Source organism: Octopus bimaculoides, chromosome 7 (assembly GCF_046866305.1).
Source record: "Octopus bimaculoides isolate indiv1 chromosome 7, ASM4686630v1, whole genome shotgun sequence".
Taxonomy (NCBI): domain Eukaryota; kingdom Metazoa; phylum Mollusca; class Cephalopoda; order Octopoda; family Octopodidae; genus Octopus; species Octopus bimaculoides.
In genome coordinates, this window is record NC_142934.1 from 12,787,314 (window position 1) to 12,796,390 (window position 9,077).

Here is a 9,077-nt window from a genome sequence, read left to right on the forward strand (position 1 = left end):
ATCTTGACGTGAATACAGCTATAAGTAGCAGCATGTGATGTTAGACTAAAAAGAAACCTTGAGTGCGAAAAAGAAAACGAGGCGGAAAGAGTCAAACCAGGGTTTTTTTCTAAAAAAACCCAATTGGATTAAAAAGCAAAAACGCAGCTTACCTTTACAGAATTTGATATAAGGACAACAAGAACAACAATTTTAAGGGGGTAAATCGTCCTGTGTTCAACTCGGACTTATTTTATGGATTCCAAAAAGACTGCTACGTAATTTGAACACAGAACGTAAAGATATAGAAGTGCCACTAAGCGTTGTGTCTGGCGTGGTAACATTTCAGTCAGCAAGCTACCTTATTTTAACCTAATACATGATGTAATGTCCACTTCGAAACTCACTATTAGAATAATGATTTTTTTAAAAATCATATATATATGTGCGCATGGGTATTTCTATGCATATATATATATATATATATATATATATATATATATATATATATATATATATATATATATATATATATATATATATATATATATATATATATTAGTTTAAAGGAAATAGAATATACATAGAATAATCACATGTGATTATTTTATGTCTATTCTCTGTTTTCTTTGAACCATTAATTATTTCTCCTATATCGAAAGGAATGAAGTCTCCATAGGGACAACTTGACTTTCGGAAGTGAAAAGTACTAAAAATGATCAATCTAACCAACCACAAACATTAGCACATAAACATACGAATAAGATCCAGAATCATCAATCGATAATAGCGCAAGACTGGTGCCTAGTATTTCTGTTTATGATGTTCTGTAACCGTTGTTTACCAAGGTGGGGCACCGCGGCTATGGTTTTGTCGTTATCCACTCATTACAAATAGCTGACGGACAGATGAAAGTTCGTCAATATTCCTTTGACATTTCTAGGAGAATTTTTCGTTTAGACCATTGGTTATCAACCGGGATCCATATGGCCCTTGGGGATCCATATGGCCCTTGGGGATCCATATGGCCCTTGGGGATCCATATGGCCCTTGGGGATCCATATGGCCATTGGGGATCCATATGGCCCTTGGGGATCCATATGAGATTTTTCTGTTGTCATAATTTAAGTGTAATAAATTGGTTTTACTCTCACATCACAAAATATTTTAACAATTTTTTTATGTTACAATTCTTAATGATATTTAATTATAAAGATAGCACTGGAGCTTCTAAACATCGAATAGCTATGGGGCCCACCTGAGTAAAATAGGAATCAAAGGGATCATTTAATAACGTAAGCCATATATCAGGTGCATGTTACATATCCTGAAATAATGTCGCTTCCCACACGTAACTGTTGACCGTAAAAAATGTTTCGTAAGTTTGTGCTAAGAGACTGTAATATTTTAGCCTGTTCGACATTTTGTCATGAGTAAAAATTATTCTGCCTTACGGACTTATTCTGACCCAGCTCCCTAACCTTTGACACCCGGTTCCCCATCCATAATACGGCCGCATTAGACGCAAGACAGTTTTTTGATACATTTAAAATTAGAAGAAAAAGAGCGCATCTTATACGCTGGCAAATGCGGTACATTTTCTCAAGAAACTTTATTGTAGCAAAGAAAAAGGTTCCCATAGACCTAACATATATTTAACTTTGGAAAGCGGTGGTGTAAAAATTCCTTTGTTTGTTTACAATAAAAGAAACTCAATCGTCGGTTGATTTGAAAAATTACGCAAACCAAACAGTTTAGCGTTCAGAAAAAAAGGGGTAAGATAATATAATAACAACTTTATTAGCAAGAAGGATGTACTTTGACAATATACACATTAAAAAAAAAAGGCATGTAAATGAAGAAAAATATCAAAAATTAGTTCTGTATTATTTCTAGCATATCATGTAAATGCATGCAAGCAATTATAGAAAGGGAGAGAGGTTGTTGAAAGATGGGCAACGTCATAAGCTTTGTAAACATAAGGAAAACACTACTTAAGGGAGCGATATTATAGCTTGTATAGTAGAAGGAATGAAAACTTCTCATCATGAGGGAAATTGTTCTTCGACTTGGTTCATAGAAAGATTTTATTTTTTTGTGGAGGTGAAGTTATTCATGAGATAATCTCAGTTGAGCTACATTTTGTTAGGTGATATCGACGTCCAAGAACCCTGAGAACAAACCGCCGATTATGGGGCGAAGTTGTTCATGGGTAGCTGGCATTGAACTGATTTTACTGAGAGAGATTCAGTCTCAGGGATCTGAGAACGAAGTGCCGAAACTCTGCCGTGTTAATTCTTAGAAAAACTAAAGAATTAAATCGCCATGACTTGGCTAGGAAGAAGCCCTTTAAATAACTTCCTTCCAGCATCAACTGGATGCAAGTAGTTTCTGCATACGTAGAGTTTGAAGCGATAATTTTAAGGTGATCTGGGCTAAGTATGAGAGACGAGTATTTACAAAAAGGAGCCTGACGAAATTGTTTCTTTGATTAGAATATGGAGGGAAATATTTTACGGAATGGGGTAAATCACTCAGATTCTCTCCGAATTCATCATTCACCAAATTGTCCTTTTTACGAGACCTACAAGCTTGAATGGAGAAAGCGCAAACCAGACGACAGCTCTGAATAGAATTGTGTCGGATGGCTGTTACTGACTGGCTGGAAATAGTAGCAACAGATATGTCTACAACAGAACTTGAAGATAAATATCAAAATGGCCATCAATATTGTTGATGTTAAAGACGCAATGCATATATTTTCTATCCAAAGGTTTTATAATCACATATTTATACGCTATTATTTATAGCTTTATTTGCTTCGAGATCCATTATTTCGACAAAGAATCATTTCACATTCTCCCGAAGTTTATAAAAATTGCTATGATTTCAACAACATACAATTCTCGCCAGCAACAATAAAGTTCCTAAAATGGATAAAGAAACTCGAAGGATGGATTTGGTTCGATACATACATACATATATACATACATGCACGCACGCATGCACACACACACACACACACACACACACACACACACAAACACACACACACACACACACACAACACACACACACAACACACACACACATATGAGAGTGAGAAATGTCATTGAAATGAGTGAGGTTTGCGATGAGAGACAAAATGTATCATGGCATACGAAGAGTACAAAGATACTATAGTAAATATAGGAAAAAGACGAACTTCCTTCTGAATCAGTAATTAAAAGTGCGAAGCTATCGCCATTTCCGATTATAAACCACCATAAGGTGTTGGCGGGAGATGGGCCTGATTACGTGACGCAATAATTTTACGGTACACCAGATGTTGTTTTTATCCTTAGCAGCTGGAGAACGGAAAACTGTGTGAAGAGAACACAGGTAATACATTGATCCAGTTAGTGCAAGTGAGCGGTCGTTGTAATTATATCTGCTAACAGTCTGTAACAGAATTTGAGGAAAATGTATTCTTGAGATATATACTGATAAGTACGGATAACGATTGTCCAGGATAATATTAATGTCAGTTTATGTCAGTTTACAGTTTATAAGCAACATAGCATACTTATAATTCTGTTGTACAGAAAACATCGCTCAAATTCCAGGCCCTGTGCCTGTGCCTATGTTGGAAACTATTATATACGTGAAATTGTCATGCGATATTGTTGGAGATTACGAAGCCTAACGTTTTGTAGTGACTTTGACGGTTTCTACTGATCGTTAGGGAAATCTGCAGTACTGAAAGTACATCTCCTTCATTTCTCTGTGTATAAAATTCTTTGCCGGTCTGTTTGTCTATCTGCCTGTTCCCTGTGCTCTAACAGTATCACCCCCACTTTTTTGCATGACGTCTTTAGAAAGATAAATAAAAACTTGTGATTTATTTCCTGTTTAGATTTCAAGATCAAGTGCTTTACCTTGTTACAAAAACTCTTGTTTCAATATATATATATATATATATATATATATATATATATATATATATATATATATATATATATAGTTCAAACTTACAGAAAACCAAAGATGAAGACAGGAGAAGGAACAACAAACAAGTGTATTACTTTAACACTCAGAAAGAATGGAAGAGTATTTGACGTTTAGAGCCTACGCTCTTTGACAGAAAGGATTGAGAGAAAACGGATGGAGAGAGAACGAAAAAAAAAACGGAGATAGAAAATGCATGCAGAGATTAACGGTTCAACATGATGAAAATGCATGTGTGTATGTGTGCATTTATGTATGCATATATATATATATATATATATATATATATATATATATATGTATGTATATATATATATATATATATATATATATATATATGATGTGAAGAGTAGATAGACAGCTGACCACTGATGAAAGGTCCTTTCTCTGTTTTTACTTGCCCTGTTTTCCATTTTTTCTCTCATTGTTTTCGTATTTAACTCGTTTGTTACGTATTTCATGTTGTTTGCACAGTTGGTGACGTCCTGTACCCATATGTGCATACACACACACACACGCACACACACACACACACACTTATATATAATAGAAAATGGAGATGTATAACAATTAGCAATTCAAAAATTAAAATTTTTAATTTATTAGTATAATAGTATATTATATTATATTCTTATAATGATAAAATATGATACAATATAATAAGTAATAACTATTGAATATGAATCACATATAGATGTTTCAATTCTTGGCCATAATATTATAAAAATTCATTGTTTTCTGCTCAAGAATCTCCTCAGTGTATATATGCAAATTATCGTTTTGATTCTTGTTGTCCACCGTGCACATCATGTTTCACTATATAAATTGTTTCATGGATAATACATTTTCTCTAAAAGGGATTTTTGATAATTTCTTTGAAATTATGTCATATTAGGAAGGCACGTGATCTAGAAGTGAAATATGCTCGGGTCATAATCAATAGGTCGTACGTTTAATTCCTGGAACAGAAAACACAGGTTTAATTCCTGGAACAGGAAACACAGGTTTAATTCCTGGAACAGTGTCTATGAAAAGAGCAATTCGATTCATGTTACTCGTATCTATTCAGCTCTAACGAGCCTCTCTCTCTCTCTCTCTCTCTCTCTCGTTCTCTTTCTCTCTTTCTCTCTCTCTCTCTCTCTCTCTCTCTCTCTCTCTCTCTCTTGCTATTTAGCTATCTCTCTCACACTCTTACATTCTCACATTCTCTCTTTCCCTCTCTCTCTCCATCTCTCTCTCCTCCTCTCTTTCTCCCTCTCTCTCTCTCTTTCTCTCTCTCTCTCTCGCTATCTCTCTCTCTCTCTCTCACATACCCTCTCTCCCACTGTATCTCTTTACCTTTCTATTTATCTATCTATCTATCTATCTATCTATCTATCTATCTATCTATCTATCTATCTGTCTGTCTGTCTGTCTATTTATCTATCTAGCTCTCCGGCTGTTAAATCTTGGACGTTCTGCTGGTCAACAGCGAAAGGATCGAGAGGATGTTTGTGTCTGCTTATGATTACACAGACACTTAAAGTAATTAGCAAAAGCATGGTACATATCACAGAGCCAAATTCGCTGTGGTTTGGTAACATCCACCATGACGTCTGGCTATACTGTACAATTTACATTATTTTAATAAATAGCGATTACATTAGAGATTTTGCTGTTGTTCGTGTTCAAAGACATTCCGGCTGTAAGCATCTCGACTTTTTGTGTACAAAGGAGTACATTGTTCAATGCATCTTATGTTTTTGCTGAAGACGGTAGGATATAATTTGAGGAAAATTTGGCTGCTATTTCTAGCAAACCTTCCCTTCGTTGGCTCATACTAAAGGAGTGAATAACTAAAGTATCGAATTACTGTCTCACGGGTTGTGATCTCATAGTTTCAGCAACATTTCGTTATCTCTAGGTAAGATACTACATATACTTGTATACCAATTGACATAGTTGTAGAAACCGACTGTATTTTGTAGGAATGTTGTCTGTGATAGATGGCATCCTACACAAGAGAGTATTCATTGCACTTCTTTCTTACTTTATTCAATCCGGATATAAACAGTGACGTGTGATACCCTCTTAGCAGGAAGGACGACATGTCACAAAGCTCTCGTATGTTTTGTACATGAATACGTATAAAATTGCTCAAAGAGCGACGATATTTCATAGGAATGTTACCTGAGAGAAGCTGGCACCTCACATAAGAGAATATTCGTTGCATATTCGTTTAACTCTATTCAATTGAAATACTAACAATGACGTTAATATGCTCACATGGTAGGAAGGATGAGCTTTCATATGCCGTCTGGAAGAATACGTATAAAATTACTCTTATTGTAAGCACTTAAGGTATATATACGTGACCATATGCATACATACGTGTCAATGTATGCATAGCTACAAGGCGTAAGTATTATGGAAAAAACAGATACGCCTTGCACTGAGTAATATGTTAATATACCATCGCTTTATATCTCAGATCATTCTTAATGCATATTTTATAGACTTCAAGGAGATTAAATTGCTAAACTAGCAGCCTCAATACGATTTCAGGATATAAGAATATGAGATATGAAACAAATGAATCTCAGTTCTTCCTGTTTGAGGTATATTGTAAGAATTCGACCATCCAGAGATGCTATATGTTTGTATGTATGTATGTATGTATGTATCTATGTATAAATATATATACATATACGTATATACATACACACATTTGCATATATGTATGTATATGTGTGCCTGTGTGTGTGTGTGTGTGTGTGTGTGATATTTAATGCATACACTCTGTAGTGTTAGTGCAGTATTTGTCCTAAGATAACATCTCTTAAGGTATTTCTGTGTTAAAAACACAATGAATATTAGAAAGTGATGAAATTCTCGTCCTGGGTAGTGCTTAACTGGTACTTATTTTATCAACCACGAAAGGATCAAAGGTAAATTCAACCTGGGCGGAATTTGAACTCAGTACGTGTAAACGGACGAAATGCTGCGAAGCATATTGTCCTGACAAATTTGTCAGCTCGCTGCCTTATTAAATGTAATTATAACAGAAACTATAGATATGAAGTTGTTTTTTTTTTTCTTTTTGCTAGTATGAACCAAATAGCAACTTACAGAATTGTTACAAATTAGGGAAATCAAGATCCATCCGTTAATAACATGAATAGAATTAATTTTATCTAGAGTTACAAAGTTTTCACGACAAATCAGTCACGTCAACAAGCAAGAATTGCATAATGCAAAACAAAGGTTAATGGTTGCGGTGTTATTCACACGAACAGGAGACGTGTACAAATAATAACAAAAGATCGGGTTCCAGAACACACATACCGAGACAGAATATTACAACTAATTTCGTTCAACGTTTACATATATATTATAGATAATATGCACATCGGTATGTTATTCTAATGTCGTTTCTAGTGCATGTATTAGTTTATGTTTAGCCTGGCCAGCTTTCACACAAATTACTGAATGCCTTGTTTACTGATTTCTTTAGCGGGTGAGTGTCCGGGTGTGTTCGTCACTGACGAGATCAAATCAGACCAACACACCGGAGTTTGATGATTCTCCGACGACCTTCTGAGCGAGATCTGGATTGTTAACAGACAAAGTCACTTAAGAGCAGTTGCTCTGAAACAAAATATTAAAACTAGTACCATTCTATGTTTGTATATACAGGAAATATGTTATGCATCGCTATTTTAACCCAACCATGTTCTAAGTGAATATATTAAGATAAGAGATAAGAGATAAAGCTGGAGATCGCAGAATAGAAATATTTGACATATAATTTTAATGAAATGTTTCAAAGAAGATTGTTTCTTTTTAAACTCTCCACTAGAAGACAGATCATATTTGACTAGGACTGATAAGAAGCCTCCAGAGTTGACGCTGACAATGCTACGGTTATTGAAAGCAGATATTACAAGAGGGTGATTAAGCCTTATTATGCCAATGGAAAGTATGTTTATAATTTTTTTCTACATTTGCTAAATAATATTTTGGATATACTACAGAAGTGATCAAAGATAAACTGACGAAAGTAATTGCCAGTATGATTTTTTTTAAATGGGAAAACTGAATTACAGAAAACTTGATCACAGAAGGCGGAGAGTTATATAGTGGTATTTATCACATGTAAACAAATAGCTACACTTCTCATCAACAAGAACAAAAAGAATTAAAAGAATTGTACAGAGTTAGTAAAAAAAAAACAAAAGAAAGAATATTTGAATATATAGTTAGCACCTAAAACAGAAGTTAAAAGCTGCCGGTGAGAAAATCTGTCATCACCAGAATCGTAACCTGAGGAAAATATTTAACGTGAAAAACAGTCGAAACCAACTAGTAGTCTACAGAAAGATAAGGACACTGAAAAATAAATAGAAAAAGGATCCTAAAGACTCTTTCTCGGAATGAAAAGTCTTCATTCAGAAGGAAAATCTGGAATGAAGAAAAGAAGTTTAAACAAGTATGCAGTGTGGCTGGAAGAAATTTGAAAGACGCATTGTCCCTAAAGCTCACGTTATAAATAGCGTTATCTTTGAGGTTGTGATATATAAACTTCAGGATAGAAAAGCTCCAAGAAGAGTCTAGATTGTCTGCTACCGATGCAAATTAGTTTAGTTTCTGTTGGGGTATCTTAGTGACCTTTATCAATAAGTTCCTCAAAGAAGATATCGAGTTGACAGGCCTTTGCAGGTACAAGTTTGTCACCCTAAAATCAAAGCCACACATGAGGTCAATCATTTGCATGCTAGAATTTATGCTGATCCTTTGCATTCTAGAATTTACTGCATACAGCTTGTCTGCAAGTAGTCTCCCAGAATCACTGTTATAGTAACAATATTTTTATGTTTTAACGTTAGCATTGCATTATCAGATACTGTCTATTAAATAAAATAAAGCATAGATGTTATTTATTGAAAATGCCTGCTTATAATCAAATGCATCCTCCGCACAGGTTTTTTTAATTGGTACAACAAGAAAAATTAAATTAAATTAAAAACACCCTGCGTTGGAAGCTGAACATACAAAATTGAATGAAGGGTAAATTCTGGTTTTAAATATGAGATAGTATAATTATCCATAGCTTAATTAAAACCTAATGTATA